Source organism: Desmodus rotundus, chromosome 6, assembly GCF_022682495.2.
Source record: "Desmodus rotundus isolate HL8 chromosome 6, HLdesRot8A.1, whole genome shotgun sequence".
Taxonomy (NCBI): Eukaryota; Metazoa; Chordata; class Mammalia; order Chiroptera; family Phyllostomidae; genus Desmodus; species Desmodus rotundus.
Window position 1 is genome coordinate 123406181 of NC_071392.1, and position 28000 is coordinate 123434180.

Sequence of the window (28000 nt, forward strand, 5' to 3'; positions counted from 1 at the left end):
AACATCGAGCTGTATATAATTTTCAAAGGGAGTTGCCTTTTTAGATAAACCTGTGCCAAAAGGAAATCTTTAAAAATAATTCCCATCAACTCATTATTTCTGGGTGGTATTTTTTCATATAGTTTCCAGAACAGTGACCCTAACCATAGCGAGGACAGTCATTTTGGGAACTTCTCACTCAGAGAAAAGTGCAAAGAAGGGTGCCTGTAGGTTTGGTAATAAAACTTCTCCCAGGAGTGGGCGTGAGAGTGGAGAGCCAGTGGGTATGCCTCCTGGCCCCAGCTTTTAAACATGTATTCTTCGAGGTGTATTATAGTTGGTGTGTTTTCCCAGACTTTCAGTGTTGCCTCAGGACAATTGTCTAAGTTCATTTTGGCATCAGGACAAATGAGAGAATGTTTCCTGTTTGCCTGACTCTTGCCCCAACTTCTTTCTCTCTTCTGTTAAGCTCTTGGCTAAGTATTCTGCATTTTAACTGACATTAGGGCACCAAGTGCAAAAATCTGCAAACAGTTAGCTTTCATGTTTGAGCATGCTGGTTGGAGCATACCAAAGTTAAAGTTTTCATAGCATGAAAAGATCACCCTCTGTATAATGCATTAAACATTTAATAACTGTACTAATAATCCTGAACACTTTTAATGGGCCACACGGGAGCCTTAATGTGGTAAAAATGTATTTCTTCACTGTTGAGTTAACTTTCATCAAATTGAGAGAAATTCTTCGAAACAGCTTTGAGGGCCTAGAAACAAAGAGCATATTCTGAAAGTAATTTTTAATGTAAAATAGAAAATAGAAGTAGAGGGTCTATTAACCTAGAGCTTTGTGCATTTCTCTACAGTTTTAATACTTATAGGCTGGGGAGAAGTATGCCACCACTATGGTACAACTGCTGTGTGTCAGATTAAGTGATTATGAGTGGGGTCAGCGGCAAGACCAGCAAGACAGAAGACCAGGCTCTGTGGTCCCAAGACCATCCACTTTGATTGGGAGTGGGAATGTGGGGTGTTTGGCCTGTCTTGAAACATTTTTAAAAATACAATACCTTGCTCTTGCATCTTGGCCACCAACATGTCATCCAGACTGAGGAAGACTCAGAAACTTCTGGGTCATGTGAGCCACAGCCACGGCTGCATTGGCAATACAGGAAGCACCTGGGAGGCCGAGGTAATACTGGTGTCTTGCGTCATCACAGGATCAACTTCGACAAATGTCACCCAGGTTACTTTGGGAAAGTTGGTATGAGGCACGACCACTTAAAGAGAAACCAGAGCTTCTGCCCCACGGTCACCCTTGATGAACTATGGACCTTGGTCAGTGAGCAGACATGGGTAAATGCTGCCCAAAACAAGACTGGAGCTGCTGCAATCATTGATGTGGTGCGACCGGGCTACTACAAAGTTCTGAGGAAGGGAAGGCTCCCAAAGCAGTCATCGTGAAGGCCAGATTCTTCAGCAGAAGAGCTAAGAAGTTTAAGAGTGTTGGAGGGGCTGGTGTGCTGGTAGCTTGAAGCCACATGGGGGGCAGTTCATTAAATTATCACAGTGCTAAAAAAAACCCCTAAAAAGCCCCAGTACCTTTGGAGGGAAAAATCAAATGTTGATATGTATTGTATTAAATTGAATTTACACTTATATCTTAGTTATAGCATTTTTAAAGGAATTGTTCTTGGTGAAACCGGTGTGCACCTGAAAAATGATGCAGTTGCTTTCAGAAGTTCAGTAAAGACCAAATAGGGACCAAGTCCAGTAATGTAATTGCCAGTTTTATTTTGTTTTTGTGTATTTAAAATAGTCTTGGCTCCTTGCTCCAAATAAATTCCAGGCAAAACACTGAAAATTATAATGTGCATAAATTAAGGACTCGGGAAACTGATATTTTCAGGTATTTGGAAGGAAATGATGTCTTCTGAATAAAATTCATGGCATAGCATGGCTCTTCAGTTCACACGCCTTATTACCGTACTTGAATGGCATCTTTTTTTTTAATTTGAAAACTTTATTGTGTAATTGAAAATGTAAGACTATCAATTAGTTCTTTAAAGTCGCTATTTTAAGAGCAATAAAGTCTTTTTTGATTTTGCTGTTAGTCACCTGAGATCTCTTTCTTGCTTCTTAAGGCTGTTTTTATCTGCACCATGGTGCATGGCCTGGGGGTGTCTTCTTTGCATAGTTAGGTGCTCATATATACATACACACACACACTATATAGATGCTGACAAGTTTTAATCTTTGAGGAGAGATTTAGATTTTTGGCTCAGAGAAAATAACAAGCTGTTTACTATGGTAGATAGATAAGGTAGTTAATATTACTGAGCAACACTGAGGTATGACTGTGAGGCTTCTAAACTGACTCTGGGGGCTGTTCCAGAAGAGAAATTCCCGTGCATTGGCAGCATTCTAAGATGTGTGTTTGTTTGCATGTATTAGTTCTGGGATGTTTTATACCGTGTAATGGCTTGTCTTCATCAAGATGATTCTAACACAGAAAAGCTCCAAAGCTCACCCCACTGAAGAGAGCCGTGAGACAAACATCAAACATCAGGTTTGCTGCCTTGTTTTTTAGAAGGAATGTGCGGGCATTAGCAAAGAAAATCCTAACGTGGCTTAGGTCATCTTCATTGCCTTGTATCCATCTTTCCCTGTAAGAGTGAAAAATGTCTCGGCAGTTACAGCTTTGTTCTAAAGTGGCCCATAATTTTGTCTATGTTTTACATCCCAGTAGATTCCTGAGACCAAATATGGTATTGCTTCTCAGAGAGGTCTTCTTCCCCTTTCCCTTCAATCTATACAATATTTAATAGATTTATTTTGAGGTCAAGATTATCTTTTGGGTCAACCTGCAACTTAAAACCAGGTAGAGTAATGTGGTTAGTAAAATAATAGTTGAGAGTGATCATGGGAGGAGCTATGTATGTTCATTCTGATCACTTTAAATTGTCAAATCATCATATTTAAGAAAACATTCCTAAAAATTCATGAAACTGTTTAAACCAGCCTTTTCTTTCATCTATTACTGGTTCTCTGTTTTTATACATAACCCCACAAAAAAGGCTGCTCTGTGACGTCTGTCCTCAGGTGGTCAGTGCCACACTGAGTTATAAAACCCAGCACTGCCAAGGCCAAAGGTACTACTGTAACCCTCAGTCTGGCTTGATGGGGGTAGGGGGAATTCAGAGAGAGAGAAGGAAAGAAGGGACTAGATTCAAAACAAAAGATAGACATGGAGCAGAACTTTATGTAAGGTAGGGAGAAACAGGTGGTCTAATCAGAAATGATGGGTCAGTATCTTCCCATTTTAGAAGTGCAAAATGCTAGCATTTATTAAAAGAAAGGAAAATGTTAAGTGCTTGCTTTAGGGAAGTGGGCATATCTTACTGGTTATAAGTTCAGGTTCTGGAGATAGACAAGCCTGAGTGGGGGCTCCTGGTGCTTTTCTTCCTGGCTCTTTGACTGTAGTAGGCTGCTCTCTAACTGCTTAGCACCCAATTTCTCATTAGTAAATTTGGGTAGTAGAGGTGGGTAAATAAATAGTCCTTGCTTCATAGTGCCAATAGAAGGAATAAGTTAAGAGAGCATTTCACGTACTAGGGCAGCACCTGGCATTTAAAAAGCCCTCAATATGGGCTGACTATGGAGCCACTGTCTCTGGGGTTGCTGATAAGTGACCTGTGCTGGTGCTTATCAGCAAGGAGTCTGGTTCCACCTTTGTCAGTTCAGCATCAGTGTGATCCTGAGCAAGTATAATAATTAATAATTCCGTTTAGAAAAAATAGATGTTCTGCCAGGAAGGTGTGCTTGCTAATTTTAGGCAAATGTTAATTAAACTGACATCGGTACTTTCCTGCTGGAACTCGAACCATGTCTCTCTGACAGATGGTTATTCTTTGACCAGCATTGGGGGCCTTTCTTATGCAGGCAGAGGGTGTCTGCCTACCACAGGTGATTAATGCTGGTGATGGAAAGGTAGTTTGATATTCTTTCCTGTTCAGTGTTCTGAAAGTAACATTTGTCTAAATTCACTAAAAGATTTATTGCATTAGAAACATTTTTTAAAGTCTACTTTAGTGAGATATCATTAACATAAAATCAAATTAACCCATTTAAGTGTACAGTTGAAAGCTTTGTCAAACATCGGAGTAATAACCACTCCCTTATGGACCTGAAAACGGCTTTATTGATATATAATTTACATACTATAAAATTATTCCATGAGAGTATATAATCTGGTGGTTTTTAAATATTCATAGATTTGTGCAACCAGTATTACAACATAATTTTAGAGTATTTTTATCACCCCAAATCGAAACCCCATACCCATTAGCAGTCACTCATTCTTCGGCCTACCTCTGCCCCCAGTTGTAACCCAACACTCCCACTTCTAGGCAAACATCAGTCTACTTTCTTTATCAATTTGCCTATTTTGGACATTCCATGTAAATGGAACTGTATAATACGTGGTCTTCTGTGACTAGGCCCCGTCACTTAGGATATTGATTTCAAGGTTCATTCATATTGCAGTATGCATCAGTACTTCATTTCTTTTTATTATTGAACAATATTCCATGGCATGGGTCAACCACCTTTTGTTTACTTACTCATCAGTTAATAGGTATTTGTGGTTTTTAAAAATTTTTTGGCTATTATGAATAATGTCACTACTAAGCATTTGTGTTAAAGATGTTATGTACACTGGTATGTTTGTTTATGTATTTATTTTTAATTTTATTGATTATGCTATTACAGTTGTGCCAATTTTTTCCCCCTTTGCTCCCCTCCACCCAGCAACCCCCACTCCCCTCGGGCAATCCCCATATCATTGTTCATGTCCATGGCCATGCATATAAATTCTTTGACTACTCAGTTTCCTATACTGTACTTTACATCCCCATGGCTATTCTGAGGTGAGGGGATTAAGAACTACTCATTTGCACATCTTAATCCCCTTACCTCTTCACCCATCCCTCTACAACCCCCTCCCACCTGGCAACCATCAAAACACTCTCCAAATCCATGATTCTGTCTCTGTTCTTATGTGCTTCGTTTGTTTTTTAGATTCAATTGTTGATACATAGATATATATTTATTGCCATTTTATTGTGCATAGTTTTGAACTTCTTTTTCCTTAATAACTCCTTTTAACATTTCATATAATGGTTTGGTAATGATGAACTCCTGGAGTTTTTTCTTGTCTGGGAAGCTCTTACCTGCTTTTCAATTCTGAATGGTATCTTTGCTGGGTAGAGCAATCTTGGCTATAAGTCCCTACTTTTCATGACTTTGAATATTTCTTGCCAGTCCCTTCTAGCCTCCAAAGTTTCTTTTGAGAAATCAGCTGACAGTCTTATGGGAAGTCCCCTGTAGGTAACTAACTGCCTTTTCTCTTACTGTTTTTAAGAATCTCTCTTAATCTTTAACCTTTAGCATTTTAACTTGATGTGTCTTGGAGTGGGCCTCCTTTGGCATCCATCTAGTTTGGGACTCTGTGCTTCTCGGACTTACTTCCCTGCCTATTTCCTTCACCAAATAAGGGAAGTTTTCTTTCATTATTTTTTTAGATAGATTTCTTGCTCTTTTCTCCTTCTGGCCCCCATATGATGTGAGCATTGGAACACTTGAAGTTGTCCGAGAGGCTGCTTACACTGTCCTCGTTTTTTTGGATTCTTTCTTCTTTTTGTTGTTTTGATTGGTTGTTTTTTGCTTCCATATGTTAATCCAAATCATTGATTTGATTCTCAGCTTCATCCACTCTATAGTTGTATCACTGTAAATTGTTCTTTATTTCAATTAGTGTATCCTTCGTTTCTGTCTGGATCTTTTTTATGGTGTCGAGGTCCTCACTAAGTTCCTTGAGCATCCTTGTAACCAGCGTTTTGAACTCTGCATTTGATAGATTGTGTATCTCCATTTGTTTAGTTCTTTTTCTGGAGTTTTCATCTGTTCTTTGATTTGGGCCATGTGTCTTTGTCTCCTCATTTTTGCAGCCTCCCTGTGTTTGTTTCTATATATTAGGTAGAGCTGCTATGACTCCCTGTCTTATAGCATGGCCTAATGTAGTAGGTGTCCTGTAGGGTCCAGTGGCACAGCCTCCCTTATCACCCAAGCCGGCTCCTTGAGGTGTTCCCTTAGTGTATATATCCTCCTCTTGTAGTTGAGCCTTGATTGTTGTTGGCAGGTCAATGGGAGGGCTTTACCCAGGCCAGTCAGCTGCAAGGACTGGCTGTGACCACTGACCACCACCCTCTGCCCTCTGTGGTGGATCAGCTGTGCAGGTGCAGGCTACTCTGGCATGATCTGTAGCTGTCCACTGGGTGTGCAGGCTCTGGGGTTTCCCCAATGGTACAGGTCAAGGCTAGTCCCCACCTGTGTTTTGCCCAGGGCCACCCTGCATGAGTTAAAAGCAATCTGAGATGGCTACTACTTGTGCTGGGCTTGGAGATTCCCAGGCAAAGGCAAGCTGTGCATCTAGGCTGGTGGCTGCTAGTACCAGCCAGGCCTGGGACCGCTTAGCTAGAGGTATGGGGCTGGGGGTTTACTGAGGTCAGCTGTTGCTTGTTTGATAGGATTAAGGAAGTTTGATAGGATTAAGGAAGACCATCCATTCAAACGGAAAAGTCACAGTTAGCAGTTTGGGTGGGCCCATAAATTGGGTTGGTGGAGTCTCAAGGGATCTCCAGAGTAGAGCAAACAGTGTTGGCCAGGATTATGGAGTCTCAAATATGGCACCAGTCTGCCTGTTCTGTGGCTATGTTGGGGGAGGGCTAAGAAAATGGACAATGGCCTCTGCCTGCCTTTCTGTCCAAGCGAAAGCTGTCCCCGCAGATCCCACCTTGCTGACAGTTACTTCAGTTCCTCTCTATAGGCCACTAGTACCTTTTAAGCTGCTACCCTGGTGGTGAAGCTCGGTGGGAGTAAGTCCACGTGTGGGTTCCTTAAGGAAAACTGCTTGGGACTCCAGAAGTTTCTTTCACCAACTCAATCACCATTGGTTTTTGCAACCAGAAATTATGGGGAGTTATCTTCCTGGCATTGAAACCCTGGGCTGGGGGCCTGGTATGGGGCTGGGACTCCTTGCTCCCAATATAGCCCTCCTGAATTTTTATCTACCGCACGTTTATGTAGGATCAGTCCATTCTGCATCTCTGCCCCTCCTACCATTCTGTATGGATATGGTTTCTTTCATTCCGTAGTTGTCAGATTTCCATTCAACTCGATTTCTCATGGTTCTGAATGATGGCTGTATATTTTTGTTGTCATTTTGATGTGGTTGTGTGAGTAGGTGAGCCGTGTTTACTTGTGCCTCCATCTACACTGTATGTTTTTATTTCTCTTGGGTACATACCTAGGAGTGGAATTGGTAGGTCACATGGTAAACTGTATGTTTAACTTTTTGAGAACCTGACAAACTGTTTTCCAAAGTGGCTATACCATTTTGCTTTCCTACCAGAAATGCAGGAAGGTTCCAGCTCTCTCCACATGCATGTCAACACTTACTGTCAGTCTTGATTATAGTCATCCTAGTGGTTTGAACTGGTTTTAATTTGCATTTCCTTAATGGCTAATAGTGTTGATCATCTTTTCATGTGCTTATTGGCCATGTGTCTGTCTTCTTTGGAGAACTGTCTGTTGAGGTCTTATGCCCATTTTTAAATTGTCTTTTTATTGTAAATTAAAAGAATTCCTTTAATATTCTGATCATATCAAATATATTGACTTGCAGATATTATCTCCCATGCTGCAGTTTGTCTCTTCACTTTCTTTGTGCTTTGGAGTGCAAGGTTTCTAATTTTGATAAAGTCTAATTTATCAGTTTTTTCTTTGTCACGTGTCATTTTGGTATCATGTCTATGAACCATTGCCTAACCAAGGTCATGGAGGTTTACTCCTGTTTTCTTCCAAGAGTTCCATAGTTTTAGCTCTTACATTTAGGTCTGTAGTCCATTTTAAATTAATTTTTATGTATGTTTTAAAGAATGGGCCCAACTTCATTTCTTTGCATGTGGATAGTTGTCCCAATACCATCTGTATGAACATATGTTTTCTTTTTTTTTTTTATTCTTCCCCAATTTAATTGTCTTGGCATCACATTATAGACTTTGAAAGAAAGACAATAGCTCCCTGTCCTACTCCTCTCCATCCTGTTTCTGCTCTCCAGAAGTGATCACTCTGAACTCTTAGCAGTTTCTTCTGTTAGTTTTTTACCTCCATATTTCTAAATAGCATGCTTATATGGTGGTTTCTTGAGTATTAAGAAAAACTCAATATTTAGTTTTGACACATTTTTATATAAAATCCATATTGTGTTTTCATTATAACAATATTTACTGCTGAGCCAGGTAGTATACTCTGATTACATTTCATTTTCTGTAACATTTTTGTTTTCTTTTGAGCTAATTCCTGTTCTCCCTTTTTTGTTTTCATTTGCTTCTTCTCATCAGTAGCCTGGTTGGTCCATTCTTCACCCTCCAGCTGCTCTTTAAAGTCCCTGTCATTACACTTCTCCCTGTGATGAGACCCAATAGGTTGTCTTTCTGTTTCTTTTGTTCTGGGAGTCATCCCTCCTGATTCCTCTGTTACTCCATTCATTCCAGGCTGGTTATGTGTGATATTTTTAAAAATCTGCATTCTCTCCCCCTTTCTTCTCTTCCTCTCTCCCTCTCCCTGGCCCTTTTTTGTCTTACTGTGTAACATTGTCTTAGTTAACCAGGAAGTCCATTATTAGAACATGTCAATATTCTAAAAAAATGAGTTTTGCATAACATGTTGAAATAAAAATATACTGTATACTGATTGTGTATGTTGGGGAGCTATCTTCAAGTCCAACTGCTTCCTAGAACAAAAAAGTTTGGAAATAGTCTTAGAATGATTGGGACCAGCCCTTTCAGGTTGTCCGAAGGAGGAGGTGGAGGTTAAGCATTTTTGGGTGAATACAGGACTGAAGTGGAACCAGAATCCATCTTGCTATGCCATCTATCTTTGACATTAAGAAAGGGCAGCCTGATCTGGGGGGGCTGATCAAGTCCTTGTGCAGTAAATGGGACTAATTGGAGCTTCCATTAACCATGATCATGGAACAGAAAGAGGCCTCTGTGGCAAGTGATAGAGATCACCATGATAGACAGAGTGTAGCTGAAGGCTGGGTAGAGGTGAGCTCAGCCGTACAGAGAGGTTGAATAGGAGTTTGATTAAATGCGTTGTGACATGCAAACATTAGAGATAATTATTAATAAGCTAAAACTTGAAAACACCTGTTTTGATTTGCTGTTAGTATAAAATATATGTTGTTACAGTTAATGTGATGGGATTATTAGTTCTCCCTTAGTGTTATCTTTTTGGGGGATCTTAGATCTATTTGTAAAGACTTATTAGAGCCTCTCCCCCCATAGATTGGAGGTATACGTTATTAGTAGGAACTTGCCCTCCCTTTCTTCCCCCACCCCACTGAGGCCACTCAACAGAGAGCAAGGAGAGTATGAAGGAGGAAAGGAGATACATGGCTCCTGGCCTCCTGGGCCTGTGAGTACCAGTAACACTGCATGAAACTAAAATCTGCATTTGCTGACCTGTTTCTTCTTACCCACATATCTCACCCCAATCAAAATGTCCTTCCATCACCCAGGTATGTGTTCCTTGGGGGGAGGGGAAGTGTGGTCACATGTACCTTTCTGTCAGGTTGGGCAGGTGCTACTGGCTTTTTTTCCCCAGAGCACTTTCTTGTTCTTCCTAGCTATGGAAGCTCTTAATCCATAACCCACCCATGCCACAACAGCCTGGCTGCAATATGATGATGGGAACATCTCTCCAGCCCCATGGTGCAACCCATTGGTGGGGAAGGGATCCCACCACAGGGTTGCTCAGGCTTTTTGTGAATACAGAGTTTGATAGGATGGCAGGTCACAGCCAACAGGCTGAACCTGATAAGCTGTCACTGAACCTAGTCACCCTAGAGTTTCTCCCAGCCATTTAGCGTCTTAAGTCTCTAGCCCATTGTCCTCCCCTGCTTTTGCTAGACATCCCTGTATGTATGTGTCTGAACCCCAAGTGCAAACAGGTCTAATGCTTCCTCTGTGTTAGACCTCTCGGCACAGGATGGATCAGTGGGAACAAAGGTATGGGGAAAGTGGTGGTCACTGCCTCCTTGGCCAGATGGACCCCAAGCTCAGATCAGCCCAGAAGGAACACTCTGTCACAAGATGTGGTAGTTACTGAGAGATGGAAATGGTTGATAGTTTTCTCCTTCTTGTAGAGGTTTATATTAAATTTGTTTCTAATGAAAAAGTTGCACTTAAGCCAGTTCATGGAGAGAAGGGGAATTGAATTCATTTAAATCACATTTAACTGGTTTTCATGGTAATTGTTAGATTGGCCATATTTGTCTCCCCACCCTTTTCAACTGATATCTGTATATGGATGTAGTGAAATACTTTTGTATTTATGTATCTCTCTCTATATAGGTATGACTTTATGGGGATAGATTAATTAATTATGGGATTAAATAAAGCAATAGCCCCTTCACCTTTTTAATTTGACATTACACTCTAATAACTCTTTCTAAAATGAGACTCTCAAGGAAGATAAGGACCTCAACTGCTTATTCCCATCATCCTCCCCAGTGCCTGGCATAGTGCCTTGGCACCAAGGCACCCAGTGCTGCTTTATTGAATAAATGAAGGATTTATTGCAGGAGATGATACATTTACACTCTCTGCTAGAGGATGTATTATGTGAGAAGCTCATGTAAAGCTTTAAAATCATGAGCAGACTAAGAAATCTTACATAGTTACCTTTCATTAAATAAATAAAAATTCACATTACTGTTTAGCTATAACTGAATTCTCATTTGAATCTATTATATCAATTTTTAAAGGATGGGAATAGTTGATGAAGTGTTTGTTCTGTTTTGTTTAGGAATTAGGAGCATTGAGGCAGTGGTGTTTGGTGGTTTGTTTTTGTTCCTGCCTGGCATGGGTCTAGTTGGTCTAACATAGCCTGAAATGCTGGCATGGGTGCCAGTAGGCCCATGGCCCAAAGACTCTGGCTTAGGAATATGAAGAAAAGAGAAAGGCCCGGTGGCAGCAGGCCTGCGTAGGCCCAGTTATGTGTGAGGGAAGAAAGCTTCAGGCCTCATGGGGTTGGTAAAGTGGATGGGCTGTGTCCCTTTGGCATTTATTACGCAGTTACAGGGTTGGCTCACAGAGCTCTAGAGCAGGGATGGGGAAGGTGTGGGGGTTGACCCTCTGCAGAGTCTCCTGTCTGCTACTCTAAGGTCATTACCTTGGTTCTTCTCAGACTCTGATGCAGCCCCAACAGTTGCAGGTTTATATGTTACAGGTGTGGCCAAGGGGGTGACACTCTCAACCACCCACCTTGCTTTAGTTCCACATTGCTGAGAAACATGAAATGACTGTTCCATTAGCTATGGCCAAGCCTGGCAATGAAGTCAGAAACACACAGGGCTCCCAGGGGCCCACTCAGTGGTGATGAGAAAATAGTCATAGGAAAGATATTTAATTAGAAATTCAGTTTACTATACACATAAAAAATGTCTTTGATCTTTAAAATAATTAATATTTTTGTGAGTTGCTTTCAAGTTTTTATTTGACCTGTGGGGGCGCGAGATGGTAGTGGTGCTATAAAAGTATTAGGCAAGATGTGTATGTTCAGAAGACAGCAAAACAGTGTCAAGAAGGAGAACTAGGCAACCACCAATTACTTGCCATTTGATCTTATCTTTTCAGAGCCTAAGTTTACAGCTCACATAAATGGGGATAATGATTCCTGCTTGCCCATATTTTAAGATTCTGATGAAGATTAGGTAACATTTTGTCCCCAACCCTTATCTTCTCTTAATTCTGTATACTTTCCATAAGTGTCTTTCTTTCCTACTTCTGTTATTACCTCACATAAGTACATTTTATCTGATGACCTCATATATATACATCTAATCTAAATTTTCAGGAGAATCCTCTTCATCAACCACTTGAAGTTCAGTGGATCTAAAACCATGATCTGCCCTGTTACTCTTGCGTGTTTCTTGTACATTCCTCCCTTCTCCCCTCTTCATCTCAGCCATCCATTGTCTTGGTTCAGGTCATCATCTTCTGCTTCCAGACTCTGTAGTAGCCACTTAACTGCTTTCATGATTTCAGTTTCTCCCTTCTGCACCCATGTTTCCTTTTGGAGCCAGGGTGATATTTGTTATCTGTGTGTGTGTGGTGTGTACATGAGTGTGTAGGTACATCTCTATGTTTATCCTGTATGATAAAATCCTTAGCACACTAATATAAAAAGAAGGAAATCAAAAGAAAACCTTTACAGTCATGTCTGTTTGCCTTTGTTTTCTTTCAAATGTGGTTTCTTTATAGTTGTTTTTTTTTATTGTTTTGTTTATGTATATGGTTTTAAATAGTAAATGGCAGTACTACAAAGATTTTAATGAAAAGTCAATAGTGGGCCTCTGAAGATTTCAAGATGGCTGCAGAGTAGGTGGAAGCTACACTCATTTTCTCCCGGCCTCTGAAATAACAGCTAAATTATAGAGCAATCAACCTGACTAACCAACTGATGTCTAGCTGAACTGAAATATTTTAACCAAGGATGTACAGAAGAAGGCACATAGAGACTGGTAAGGGTGGAGATGCACAAAGGGTTAGTCCTCACACCCAGGTGCAGTGGCTAAGAAGCTAGAGGGATATCATGGCTGCAAAACTCCCTCCCTCCAGGAGCATGGGGTCTCAACCCCATGCAGGGATCCCCAACCCTGAACAACAGAAACAGGAAGAGGAGCCTGCATAGCATCTGAGTGAAAATCAGTGGGGATTCAGTCCACCTGGGAGATCCAGACACCACTTTCCCAGGGACATGCTTTCCTGTTGTTATAGCACCAGCCTAGGGAGTGCACTTCCTGGTCCCTGACTGCTGGCAAGGCCACTCTGCCATGCTCGGTCCTGCAGAGGGGTCTGCTGGCTGCACCCAGCAGTGACTTTTGGAGCCCTCATTTTCTGGAGAGGCTCTTTGTGGAGACTCAGACAGTGACTAAACTGTGTAACTTTGGAAAGAGGACCAGTTTTCTCCACCTCAAGTGCATAGCTAGCACGTGCCTCTCATCCAACACACACACACCTGTTGAATCACTTGTCCAGCTCCATCCTGCTGAGTTCAGCTGTGCAAGGGGACCAGAGTGCTGCACACAGCTGGAACTTTTGGAGTGTGTCTCCCAGGGAAGCTTTTGTTTGGGAACCAGATATGCGGGTGTGGGGGGTATGGCTACATTGTGGAGTGGCAATTCTCATTTCCCCTGTGAGCTTAGCCCACACAACCCCGGGAAGGGGAATAATTGCCCACTTCCCTCCTACAGGCTTGCAGGCACCACCTCCAATTGCAAACAGCTTGGATCAACCCTGCCAAATCCTGGATACCCCACCCCGCTGGGCTCAGTACCACAGGAAGAAAAGAGAGTGTCTCAGACCTGGGACATTCAAAATGTGAGATCCTTGGAGCCTCTTGTCAGGGACCGGGATGAAGTGCTTGGCCTCCTCCTGCAGGCTGGGCTGGCATCACCCTAAATGGGAGATTCTTTTGATCTGTCATACTGAGCCCGATGTCTCTGCCTTACTGAAATTGCTCCTTCAGAGGGAACAACTGGCTGCACACAACCTGAACCTGTGGTGCACTCCCTTGGGGGAATTAGAGTTGTGGAGACTGGCAGACACTGAGTGGGCTGGTTCTGGAGTAGGGGCCACTTTGCCCTCATTGAGTGCCTGACTGTGTGAAGTGAGAGACCCACTATGCCTGTCCTCCCAACCCCAGTTTCCCTGCCCTACTAAGCTCACAACCTGTGGAAAGGTCTATGGGATGTAGCCAGTCTGGTCACACTCTACAGTCTTTCTTTGGAAGGCTCTTGAGAAAGACCAGGCAACTTCAGAGGCAGGCAGAGTAGCTGACTGGTGGAGGCACACCTCAGGGAGCCTCAGTCCTTTTACTGCCTCTACTTCTAAGCTGGAGGAAGCTGACCCTTATACACAGATTGACCCCTCCCATGCAAACCCAGGCCCAGTACACACAGCTACAAACAGTGAACAGCATGGTAGCTCCAGACAGGTAGGCCAAGGCTGGTTACACAAAATGTTTGACATTGACCTGTACCTGAATCCTGCCTACCAACACAACCAATGGTGGGCTTCAGGCCACACCACAGCTCAACCCAATTAGCCACAGAAGCTGCACAGGGGGATTCTGACAGGCACCAGACCCTGCTGGGAACAACTCTGCCTTTGGAGGCAGCCCCTGCATAGCATCTCATACACAGTGATTGAGGTTTATCCTTAAGTAAGCCAGCTTGAAGGGCTAACTCTACCCATGAAAGGGCCAACAGCATTCAAGATCAACTACAACAGAAGGGTGCACATAACCCACAAGAAAATTTCCTGGAGCGTGAAGCTCAAGTGATCTGGAAGATTGTACTACAAGACACCATCATAAAGCCATCATAACAAGTTTGGGGGTCATAGCAGATCTGCCTAATACACAGAGACATCATGGGGAGGAAAGAAACGTGTCCCAGATGAAGAAACACAAGAAATCCCCAGAAAAAGAATTAAATGAAATGGAAGTAACCAAAATACCAGGTGAAGATTTTAAAACAAGGGTTATACAGATGCTCAAAGACCTTAGGGGAAGAATGGATGATCTCAGTGAGAACATAAACAAAGAGAGAGCACTAAAAAGGACATGGAAACCATAGAAGAAAAACAGCCAGAGATGAAGAACACGGTATCTGAAATGAAGAATACACCAGAAGGAATCAACAGCAGGTTTGATGAAGCAGAAGATTGAATCAGCAATTTAGAAGAGAAGATAACAGTAAGCACCCAAGCAGAGCATAAAAAAAAAGGAAGGGGTGGAGAGAATTAAAAAAAGAGGCAATTCTAAGGGACCTCTGGGACAACATCAATCATAATAATGTCTGCATCATAGTGGTACCAGAAGAGGAAGAAAAGAGTAAGCAAGGGATGGAAAACTTGTCTGAAGAAATAATGGCAGAAAACTTCCTTATCTGATGAAGGAAAAGGTAATACAAATTCAAGAAGCACAGAGAGTCCCGATCAAGATGAACAAAGAAGCCCACACCAAGACACATTATAACTAAAGTGATAAAGATTAAATACAAAGAGAGAATCTTAAAACCAGCAAGAGAAAAGCAATTACTTAACAACAAAAGAACTCACATAAGGCTGTCAGCTGATTTCTCATCAGAAGCACTTCAGGTCAGAAGAGGTTGTCATGAAATATTCAAAGTGATGAAAAGCAAGTAACTGCAACCAAGATAATTCTGTCAGGCAAGGCTATCATTTAAAATTTAAGGCAAAATAAAGAGCTTCCCAGACCAGAAAAATAAAAGCAAAGCTAAAGGATTTTATTACCACCAAACCAGCATTGCAAAAAATGTTAAGGGTCCTATTTTAAGAAGGGGAAACAAAAAGAGAAACTGAAAGACAGAACATAGATATAGAGAATAAAATGGCAATAAATAAGTACCTATCAATAATAATCTAAAATGTAAGTGGATTTAAATGCTCCGATCAAAAGACATAGCGTAGCTGAATGGATAATAAAACATGACCCATATATGTGTGTATGCTGTCTATACAAGACCCACCTCAGAAGATACAGACAACTGAAAGTAAAGGGATGGAGAAAGAATACTCCATGCAAATGGAAATGAAAAGAAAACTGGGATAGCAATACTTATTTCTAACAAAATAGACTTCAAAACAAAGGGCATAATAAGAAAAAGAAGGTCACTACATAATAGTAAAGGGGTTTATCCAACAAGAAGATGTAACCCTTGTAAGCATATGCACCCAACATAGGAGTACCTAAACATATAATAAAAATCTCGGTGGACATTAAGAGAGAGATTGACAGCAATACAGTAGAGTAGGGTATTTTAGCACTGCACTGTCATCAATGGATAGATCTTACAGTCCAAAAAATCATCAAGTCAACAGTATCCTTAAATGACACACTGGATGATATGTATTTAATTGCTGTTTACAGAACACTCATACCAAAACAGCAGAATATACATTCTTTTCAAGGGCACATGGACAATCTCAAAGATAGACTACATGTTAGGACACAAAATAAGTCTTAACAAATTCAAGAAGATTGAAATCATATTAGCATCTTCTCTGACCTCAATGATATGAAACTAGAAATCAACTACAACAATAACAAAAAAACATGAAAACATTCAAACACATGGAGGTTAACTAGCATGCTATTAAACAATGAATGGGTTAACAGTGATATTGAGAGCAAATAAAAAATTAACTGGAAACAAATGAAAATGAATGTACAACAATCCAAAATCTATCAATGGGGCACAGCCAAAGCACATCTGAGACAGAAGTTCATAGCATTACAGGCCTTCCTCAAAAACCAAGAAAAATCTCAAATAAACAATCTAACCCCACAACTAAAAGCAGTAGCAGAAGAACAACAAACTAAGCCAAGAATATGTAGAAGGAAATAAATAATTAAGATCAGAGTGGAAATAAATGACAGAGACTTAAAAATAAAAAACAACAGTACTTAAGATCAGTGAAATCAAGGGCTGGTTCTTTGAAAAGGTAAACAAGATCATGAACTTTTAACCAGGCTCATCAAAAAAAAAAGAGAGAGAGAGAGAAGGTAACCAATTTTTTTTTTAAATCAGAAATGAAACAGGAGAAATAACAACTGACATCATAGAAATACAAAGGATTGTTTAAAAACATACTGTGAACAGCTATATGCCAACAAATTTGACAACCTGGGCAAAATGGATAAATTCCTAGAAACATTGAATCTTTGAATACTGAATCAGGAAGAATCAGAAAACCTGAATAGACTATTACAACAAATGAAATTGAAGCAGTAATCAAAAAACTCCCAATAAAAAAGTCCCAGATGGGATGGCTTCATGGGTGAATTTTACCAAATATTCAAAGAAGAAGTAACACCTGTCTTTCTCTAACTATTCCCAAAAAATTAACAGGAGGGAAAACTTGCAAGCTTCTTTACAAGGCCAACATTATCCTAATTCCAAAACCAGATAAAGATACTACAAAGAAAGAAAAGTATAAGCCAGTATCCCTGATGAACGTATATGCTAAAATCTAAACAAAATTTAGCAAACTGGATCCAGCAATACATGAAGAAGGTCATACATCGTGATCAAGTGGGATTTATTCCAGGGATGTGAGGTTGGTACAATATTTGCAAATCCATAAAGACAACACATGAAGGATAAAAATCACATCATCATATCAATAGATACAGAAAAAGCATGTGATAAAATCCAGCACCCATTTATGATCAAAATTCTCAGCAAAGTTAGATTAGAGGGATTATACCTCAATATAATAAAGGCAATATATAACAAACCTCCAGCCAACATCAAATTCAATGAACAAAATCTAAAAGTGTTTCCATTAAGATCAGGAATAAGACAGGGATGTCTGCTTTCACCACCCTTATTCATTGTGGTACTGGAAGTTCTAGCCACAGCACTAAGACAAGTAGAAAAATAAAAGGCATACAAATTGGAAAGGAGGAAGTGAAACTGTCATTATTCAGAGATGACTTGATATTGTACATAGAAAACCCTAAAGACTCCACCAAAAACTACTTTATCTAATAAAAGAATTTGGCAAAGTAGCAGGATACAAAATTGATACTCAGAAATCAGTGGCATTGTTATATACCAATAATTAACTATTAGAGAAATTAAGGAAACAATCCCATTTACTATTGCAAAAAAAAATAAGTTACCTAGGAATAAATTTAATTGAGGTAAAAAACCTATTCTCTGAAAATTATCGGGAATTGAAAGAAATTGAGAGAGGTAAAAATAAGTGAAAGCATATACTGTGTTCATGGATTGGAACAGTTAATATCATTACAATGTCCATACTGCCCAAAGCAGTCTGTATGTCCAATGCAATTCATATTAAAATATTGTATTAGTGGCATATTTCACAATTCCAGACCAAATATTCCAAAAGTTTATATGGAACAAAAAATAACCCTGAATTGCCTCAACAATGTTGAGAAAGAACAAAGTTGGAGGTATCACAATACTTGGTAGCAAACTATATACAAGACCATTGGAATCAAAGCAGCTTGGTATTGGCATAAGAACAGGCATATAGGTCACTGGAACAAAATGGAGAACCCAGAAATAAACTCACACCTTTATGATCAATTAATATTTGACAGAGTAGGAAAAAGCATACAATGGAGTCAAGACAGTTTCTTCAATAAGTGGTGTTGGGAAAATTGGACAGGTATGTGCAGCAAATTGAAACAAGACCATCAGCGTACACCATACACAAGAATAAACTCAAAATGGAGAAAAGACTTAAATATAAGTTGTGAAACCACAAAATTACTAGAAGATAACTAGTAAAATCTCAGATATCTCTTAGAGCAGTATTTTTGCTGATATGTCTCATAGGCAAGGGAAACAGGAAAATCAACAGATGGGACTACTTCTGAAGAGCAAAAGAAACCATCAACAAGATGAAAGGGTAACCCACTGTATGGGAGAACATATTTGCCAGTGATATGTCTGATAAGGGTTTAATCTCCAAAATATATAAGGATTTATACAACTGAACACCAGGAAGACAAACAATCCAATTAAAAAATGGGCAAAGAACCTGAATAGACACTTCTCCAAAGATGACCCTAGGTGGCCAATAGACATATGAAAGAATGGTCAATGTCACTAGTCATCAGAGAGATGCAGATTAAAATCACAATGAGATATCACCTCATACCTGTCAGAATGGCTATCATTAACAAATCAGTAAACAATACACATTGGCAAGAATGTGGAGAAAAGGGAACCCTAGTGCACTGTTGGTGGGAATGCAGACTGGTACAAATACTGTGGAAAACAGTATGGAGTTTCCTCAAAAAGTTAAAAATGGAACTGCCTTTAGACCTAGTGATCCCACTTCTGGAAATATAACCGAAGAATCCTAAAACACTAATTCGAAAGAATACATGCATCCCTATGTTCATCGCAACATTATTTACAATAGCCAAGATACTGAAAAAACCCAAGTGCCCATCACTGAATGAGTGGATTAAAAAGCTATGGTACATTTACACATTAGAATACTACACAGACATAAAAAAGATGAAGGAAATCTTACCTTTTGCTACAGTATGAGGTCTGTCCGGAAATATTCCAGCCATTGCTAATATCACGAGAACAATTTTCGCAACATCAGTGTAACCTGGCAGCCAAGGAAAGTGGACTGGAATGTGCATGCGCGATCAATGACGACTTCATTGGACTAGGCAGTGGGGGTGATACATGCCATTGAGTGAGCATGTGTACTGTGTGGCTGTCACATTCAAAATGACTGAGTGAATAGAGCAATGCATCTGCATCACATTTTGCATGAACCTTGAACATCTCTCTGTGGAAACCATTCAGATGATTCAGAAGGCTTTTGGGGATGATACAATGAGTGCAGTGAAAATAAAAGTGTGGCATGAACACTTCAAAGATGGTTGAGAATCTGTCGAGTGATGCGTGTTCTGTAAAGCCTGCAACAAGCAGAACACCTGAGAATGTTGAACATGTACACGCTGCAGTGAACAAAGACTGGCAACTGACAGTGCGAGAACTAGAACCTGATCTGGGGACTCCAAAAACTACTATGTCCAAGATTGTGATGCAGGATCTTGGCACGAAACATGTGGTAGAAAAATTCATTCCGCAGCTTCTGTTACTAGAGCAGAAGGAACATCATGCTTCAGTTGCTAATGACTTAATTCAAACTGCTACCAATGAACCAGATTTCCTTAAGAAGGTCATACGAGAGATCAGTCATGGGTCTGCGGCTATGATCCGGGAATGAAGGGCCAGTCATCCCAAAAGAAGTCACCTGGTTCTCCATGCCCAAAGAAGGAGCAGCAAAGTTGCAGCAAGATCAAGACCATGTTAACTGTATTTTTTTATTAGAAGGGTACCTACTTTGAAGGGGACTGAGGTGTCATTGTCCTTTGTATAGTGTTTCTTTTACCTTGTATCTTCAATAAATGTCTCTCTTTTTCTTTTTCACAGTGTATGGATGGATACTTTCTGGACAGACTTCATATGCATGCACCTTGAGATAATTATGCTGAATGAAGTAAACCAGTTAGAGAAAGGCAAATACCACATGATTTCACTTACATGCAGAATTTCATGAACAAAATAAGCTGTGGAACAAAACAGAAACAGAGGCATGGATACATGGAACAGACTGATAGCTGTCAGGGAGGAGGTAGGGGACTCAATGAAAGAAGGTGATGGGATTAGCCAAAAAAACTCGTATACATAACGCATAGACACAGACAACATTGTGATGATAGTCAGAGGGAAAGTCATGGAGGCCAGGCGGAGGTAGGCAAAAGGAGGCCTGGGGAATGGAGACAGAAAGAGCCATTGCTTGGGTTTTGGGTACATGATGCTGTATGCAGATGATACTTCGTTGAGTTGTATGCTTGAGGCCTTTCTGACTCTTTTGAACTATTGTCATCCCACTAAATTTGGTTTAAAGAAAAGTAGCAGGCTGCTGTCATCCACTAATCCCCGTCTTGAAATCCTCTACCCAAAAGATTCTTCTTTTTAGCTGTTTATTTTGTAATTTTTTGATTTTCCTGTTTTTGACATTTTCTATTCACTTCTGTATATGGCAATTAGCACTCTATTTGTATCTCTTGTTTCCCACCCACTCACATAGAAACGCCCCCTCCGTGTCCTCCGTAGTTGTATCATAATGTTTAGTTAAGTCTGCCGTTAATGTTCATGTCAGCTTGCTGCTTTCTGGACTGGCTGCGTTTGGGGCTCAGTGCACAGACACGAGCCTCGATTTATCTTCAGCCTTCTCCCATGTAAGATCATCTTTCTTACGTTACTGTTTCCACTCTCTTGGTTTATTCTTTTGTTTGGTAGACCTTACTCCTAGTAACTTCTTGAGAAAGGAATGTAGATATAGAGGGTAAGAACTTGGGGATCTTACGGTAAATGCCTCCTACGTGCATTCCTGCAACTGAACATTAAAAGGGTCACACTGTCCACCGATGTCCTTTCCTCTACTTCCTGCTGGGTGCACTGGCTGAGCCTGTTTGTTCTTACCTATGTTTAGAGCCTTGTCTTTCCCACCATCCCTTCCACATGTTTTAACATCATCATGTGCTTTTACGCCTCTGCATTGGTTCATGCTGTTCACTCAGATGGAAGGGCTCTTCTCCAATTTTCTATTTAGTAAAATTCTAGTCATTGAACTCTGTCTATTCAGGTGATAAAATTATAGTTGGGAAAGAATATTATTTTTATTTTTGTTTAGCAAATCATGAAATGACAGTTTTCAAGTAGGTGTTGTGACAAGTAGGATTTGGTTTTGTCAACTGCCTTCATTCTTTTTGGAATGCACAAAGGTATAATTCTTTAACACACACAGTTTAATATGTTTCCTCAGAAGACAATTTCAGGTAATTTTAGAAATGGTAAGCAAACTAACAAATGCCAACTCTCTGAACTATATCTTTAAGATTGCTGTTCAGGATGTTGTTTTCATCAATTTCTTTTTGATCTTCTGATGTTTTTAGTAGGCCTCTGTATTAGTTTTCTAGGCTGTCATAACAAATTAGTAACAACCAGGTGAGAATAAACAACAGAAGTTTATTCTCTCACAGTTCTGGAAGCCAGAAGTCTGAAATCGAGTCTGACGTTGTCAGAGCCATCCATGCTCCTCTGGAAGGTCTAGGGAAGGACCTGTTCTTTGTACCTGCCAGCTTCTGGTGGATGTCATTTTCCTTGCCTTTTGACCACATCCCTCTGCTTTGTCTCTACATCACCTCATCTCTGTGTCTGTGTGCTCCTCAGTGTGGCTTTTGCAAGGACACTTATGATTGGATTAGGGCCCATCTAGATTATCTGGGATGATCTCTTTATCTCATGATCCTTAATAACATCTGCAAAGACCCTTTTTCTAAATAGGGTAACATTCACAGGGTCTGGGAATTAAAACATGTACATTGGGGGCTATCGCTGAGATGTGAAAGGTGTAGAGAAGACTAGGCAAAGGACTAGTTTTATACTTTACCAATCATAAATGTTTTGAGCAGACTTTTAGTGTGCAAGTCGCTTTATGATACAAATACGAACTCTTTGGTAAAGCCAGGTGTTGAACTCGCTGTAGTAGAATCCTTTCAATTTATTCAATATGAGCCCCTTTGCTTCTTGCCCTAAAACTTAACTCTATTCCATCCCCTTTTATGAAGTACAAAGCAAATGGAAGGTACTCTTTCAGACTTCAGAAATGTTTTATTGCTATCATTTGTTTCAGATTTCTTAATTACACTGAAAACTATTTCTTTAGGGTATTCTTATAAGGTCCTCTTGGACTCAGGTAGTAACGAATAATAATTTGCAAATCCAAAATTATCACCTCAGTTAGAGATTCTAATCCAAGGTTTCTTTACAGTGCAAGTATTTTAGATAAGTTGTTATCATGAATAAAGAACCTAAATGTGTCAGTTATCTCTTTACTAGGGGGAATAAGAAGATTGACACACATTCAAGACTCTGCCCATTAATATAATACTCCTTTTTATTTGCATTTTGTCCTGCATTTTCCGGGGGGGGGGCATGTGGAAGGACAGCTGGTACCTCTGTAATTACACATAACCGACAGCCTGCCTTATCTGTGCATTCCTGGGAGTGGGTTACCAATATCGCCCCTGTCTTTTATGTTCCAGTTTTTAAAAAAATGTTGACAACTCTGGTGTTCTGCCTTTCCCAAGTAATTAATCATTATGAGTTTTGTGCATTCATTTATCAAGTAAGAGTAGAATTGATTTCATTTTTAACTTTTGAAGCTGATTTAAAAATAGTTTTAAGTTCTTAGAAAATAATTCAAAATGTGTTAAGAAATTCTTCAACTTTGTACTATTGTCACAATTTTTCTGAACTTTTAAATTATATCAAAAGAGCATGAAAGCAATTTTTAACACTGTTCTTATTACAAGAATTGGGCCCTTCATGGGAACATGACATTAGTTTGATAAATATCGTCATTTTTGAAATGTAATTAATTTTCATGGTGAGATTGAATCATTCAGTGGGATTTGTGCTTTCCATAGCAACTCATCCTACTGCCCCTCTATTTTCCTCTCCTTTATCAGATACTCAGGAGTATTAACAAAAGTACCAACTGACATTTATAAAATAGGAAATTATTTTACTTAAATTATCTGGGAGAGATAAGGAGCTTGTAACTAAGCTTCATTGGCCTTACTATATTTGTGGATTTTTCTGTTTTTTTTTTTTTCTAAAAAATCTCCTAGGAATGCCTATTATTTTACCAGACTCCTTCTTTGGGGTGAGCCCTCTTGTCTCCTTACATACCAGGACAAGGGAAAGGGACCTAGACTTGTCAGTTCCAATCTGACCACCCAGAAGAGAAAACCCTTGAGTCCACATGAACACCCATACCCAACTGAGGTAGCTGGCCAATATTTGCCCAGCTAGTCTTGTTGTTCGGGGCTGACTTGTTTGACTGGTCATGTTAGATGTTTTTTCAATTTGGGACTTTTCTCCTAAATATAGATACAAACATTTCAGACACCCTCAAACTATGTGACCAAATGCAACCCAGTTCAAGTTCAAGGCACTTGGAGACTCCTGGAATTTTTCTTCATGTACCTGACTTAACAAACATGATAGTACTTATTATTTCATTTGGATCTGTGCAAGGATAATACAAAAATCTGTCCAGAAGGTGTCCAACCATGTAATATCAAAAATAGAGACATTGATACAAGATACAAGAAACAGTGTACATAGGACAATGATGCCTCAGTCCCCTTCAAAATAGGCACCTTGGAACCTCACCCAGTTCTCCCAATCCCCATCAGCTACCCCGTCATATTTTCCTGAATCTCATCCATGGTCTGAAATTTCTTTCCTTTCAAAGGTGGTTTTAGAAGTTTGGGAAAAGCCAGAAGTTGCAGGGCACCAAATCTGGGCTGTAGTGGGGCTGAGTCACCTGGGTGATTTGATGTTTTGCCAAAAAAACGATGCATGAAATATGATGCATGAACGGGCACATTGTCGAGATAAAGCTGCCAATCACCATTTGCTTATAGCTGTGGCCTTCTGAATCATCTGAATAGTTTCTGTGGAGGAATGTTCAAGCTTAACACAAAATTTGATGCAGATTCGTTGTTCTACTCCCTCCGTCATTTTAAATGTGTTGGCCACACAGTACACATGCTCACTCAATGGTGTCTGCCACCCCGACTGACTAGTGCAGTGAAGTCGTCGTTGTTCATGCACGCACATTCCAGTCCAATTCCCTCGGCTGCCGGGTTACATCGATGTTGCACAAACCATCCTCGTATTAACAATGGCTGGATTTTTTTCCTGACAGACCAGTATAAGTCCAGTTTAGGAGGAATGGGCAGATATAATTTTCTTGTCAATTAATACATTGAGATACTGAATTTTTACAATTCAATAGTATGTTTCATTCTTTAGCATTGTGGTAAAGGAAGATAAAATAAATAGCTTGTTGTTGAAAAGTGATACCGATAACTCACATTTTTAAAAATCCTAGTCTTGTCAGAATTTCATATCACTAAGAAGGAGGAACGCCAAAATCACTGAAAATTCAAGGACTCCTTCCCGTAATTGCTATCTTTTCAATTCTAGTCTACCTGGATATAAACTAACTTAAGCTTCGGCAATATTCTCGATGCCAGGAGAATTTTATGAGTTCAGGAAGCCATTTGGGTCTCTGTGCTTAGAAGAGACTGGCAATTGTCTTATTTCTCTGCTAATGGAGAAGTCCAAGACCAAGTGCAGTCTATAGTGCTCCCACCTATGGAGCAGCATTTGGAAAGTTGACTAGCAGAGTTGGTAGCAGGAAGACTAGTTCTCTCTATTGCAGTCTTGCTTCCTTGCCAGTCAGTACTCAATCAGCTGTAGAGTAATAGTGCTTATCATAAGCTTTGGGAATTCATACTGGAGGGCCAGTTATGAAGAGGCTGAGATACTGTCAACGTAATATTTAATTTAAGGGAAGTTACTTTAAAAAGACAAAAAATATGTTTAAAAGCTTTGCAGGGGGCGGTGAGTAAAGACCATTTGTGGAAACGGAAGTAGTGTAGAAAGGCTGTCCTGTGTAACTTTAGACTCAGAGGCAAAGCAGACTTGGAGGTACTCTTTGGAGATTTGAAGCACTGGTTGGTACTTTTGTTTATTGGTTATATGTTTCTGGTATAAGTTTAAGTGTTTAGATGTTTCAGTGAATCTTTGAGCTTTTTTTCTTTGTGAGGTCTATTTATATATTTGGAAATATCGGTGTACATAGTACCCTGGGTATTCTGTGGCTTTGAACTTTTCATTTCCCTCTGAAGCTCCACCATGCCAGTAACCTTTGATGAATTGAAGAGCATCAGAGTGTAGAAGAAAATGATTACCAGTGGTTAATAATATCCAGCATTTAGGAATTTGGAAAGAGTGCCCATTTCCATGAAGGAGTCTGAGGGCTCACATGGTAAGAAGCTCCCTGACCACATGTAAATTGAGAAATAGATTTCAAAATCAGTTTTGATTAAAATGGGAATTTGAGCCTGCTGCTGAGAAGCAACCATTTGCTATAAATTATTTATAAATATGCATATTACTTATGCATGAGCATAAGTGATATAGAGGCTCTATGCCTTTTCCCATCTTGCTTCAAAAACTGATTTGATTAGAAAGAGAAAATTGTTAATTTTGGTATTGAAACAAAATTTTTAAAGGGGTGTGTTCAACTTCCTAAAGTTACTTTAAGGTAAAAAACAACGAACAGTTACTAATAATTTCCAAAGAACCAGTGTTGCACTGGATTCTACAAAAAAGTAAAATGGCAGAGCCCTGATTAACGCAGTTTATCATATTAGATGCATGATGAGATGTTTTCTACAGTGAATACATCAGTGGCTTAAAAGCATATATTTGTGTAGTCTTCAGCTTTAAACACATATTTAGGTTTGTTCCTGGCTAAGTAGGTTAGGTTATATCGTGTCTCCTTTTAGACTGCACATGAGAGTCCACTGAGCAATGTGATATGAAGACAGAGGGGCTTACTAAACACATACCAGGCAGACACCCAGCTTGTGGTTTGATTCCTTTTCTGGAATCAGACTCCCCACCCCCGGCTGCTATATCATGTTATTGGATCACACCCTCACCCCACCTCCTGCTTGCTGTGCCTTTTTACAGAAGTTCAGATTCACTTGGGAAATTGGATGTTTAGACTGAGGGATACAAAGACTGTTTCATGAATGCTCGAGGTGGCAGATGATGTATTCTCTGTTTTCACTGTACAGTTTGATATGTAGCTGGCACTTCAACATTATGTATTTATGTCCGCAGTGGTCATATTTATTTTTGCCTCCTTGATCTGACGTGGTCTGAAAGAAGTGGGTTCCGTCCTCTATGACTCTTGCGTTCCCCTTGTTGTTTTTAAACATTTTTTTATTCAATAAACATTTATTGCTTGCTTCCCATGTACCAGGAATGGTTCTCAGCTGTGGGTACACAATTTTGCATAAGACCAGCAAGGTCCCTGGTCTCATGGAGGTGACATTTTAGTCAGGAGATGACAGATACTGCACAAGAAAGAAACAAGATAATTTCAGATACTGAGGAGTGTGATGAAGAAAATAAGAGGATAATTTGATGACTGGGGGTGGTTCTAGTTCAAACAGGATGGTCAGAGAGCCTCTCCAAGGGAATAGCATTCAAGTTAAACTCCAAGTCAGTTATATGAATCTAAAAAGCAAAATAAATGGGCAAATAAAACTGAAATAGGCCCATAGATACAGAGGGCAATGTAATGGCTGCCAGATGGAAGGGGGGTTGGGAGAGCTGGGTGAAAAAGGTGAATGGATTGAGAAGTACAAATTGGCAGTTATAAAATAATCACTGGGATATAAAGTACAGCATAGGGAATATAATTTATAATAACTTTATGGTGCTGGGTGGGTGCTAGACTTATTGGGAAGTACACTTTGTAGGTTATGTAAGTGTCTAACCGTTAGGCTGTACACCTGAAACTACTATAATGTTGAATGTCAACTGTAATTGAAAAATAAAATAACATTACTAGACATCAGACAGAGAGAGAGGGGGTGGGAGAAAGAGAGACCAAGACCTTTCTAGGAATCTGGTAGAAGTGAGTTCTAGCAGAGGGAACAGCAGGTGCAAAGACTTTGAAGGAGAAACAAACAGAGAGAAGCAGGTTTTGCCATTTTTTCTATCTGCATTTGTATGCTGGCTTTATATTTGATTCTCAAGATAGTTTTAATTTCTTTATAGCTTTTATCCTCTACCATTAAAATGGTCCTGTTTAATTATCATTGCTGCCATGTAACATTTTCCTGTATTGGATCCCTGACATTGCTTGGTTTGTGTGCTGGCAGAATTTTGCCTTAACTTCTGGCCTCCTCTGAGTCATTGAGATGTTGCTTTAGTTGAATGCAGTGGTCTTCAAAGTTATGTGCATGTGCCAAGGTGAGGAGAAGAGTTGAGTAATCTACTGTGCTGTGGGAAAAGTTTAGAACTTTTATGTATATTTAATTTGATTTTTTAAAAACATGAATGAAAAGATTGCTGTCAGCACCCTTACTAGGTGGGTGCATCCAAGGGTCCTCTGGGAAGGTGACGAGAGGGAAGAAAGGATGACAGTGGCATCCTCACCTGCTGGCTCAAATTCACAGCCCAGACATGGTGTTTGCATGCTTCAGGGTGTTGTCAGTGTGGTTATTTCATAGAATGTAGCTGGTCTCTAGTCCCCGCCTCACCCCATTCCCTGTGGTGGTAGTAACCCATGTCTTGAACAGGGGCTTACACCCTTTTAGTGCCCCCCCAAGTTGGGTAAAATCTGGAAAAATATGGACTT

The 28000-nt window shown here is 40.0% G+C and overlaps 1 protein-coding gene and 1 pseudogene across 1 annotated transcript in view; both read left to right on the forward strand.

Moving 5' to 3' along the window:
* The window catches only part of LOC123479620 (large ribosomal subunit protein uL15 pseudogene), an 89548-nt pseudogene extending 87413 nt beyond the window's left edge, over positions 1 to 2135 (forward strand).
* Positions 1 to 28000, forward strand: part of SLX4IP (SLX4 interacting protein) — a 210782-nt gene that overhangs the window by 87415 nt on the left and 95367 nt on the right. The gene's annotated exons all lie outside the window — the stretch shown is intronic.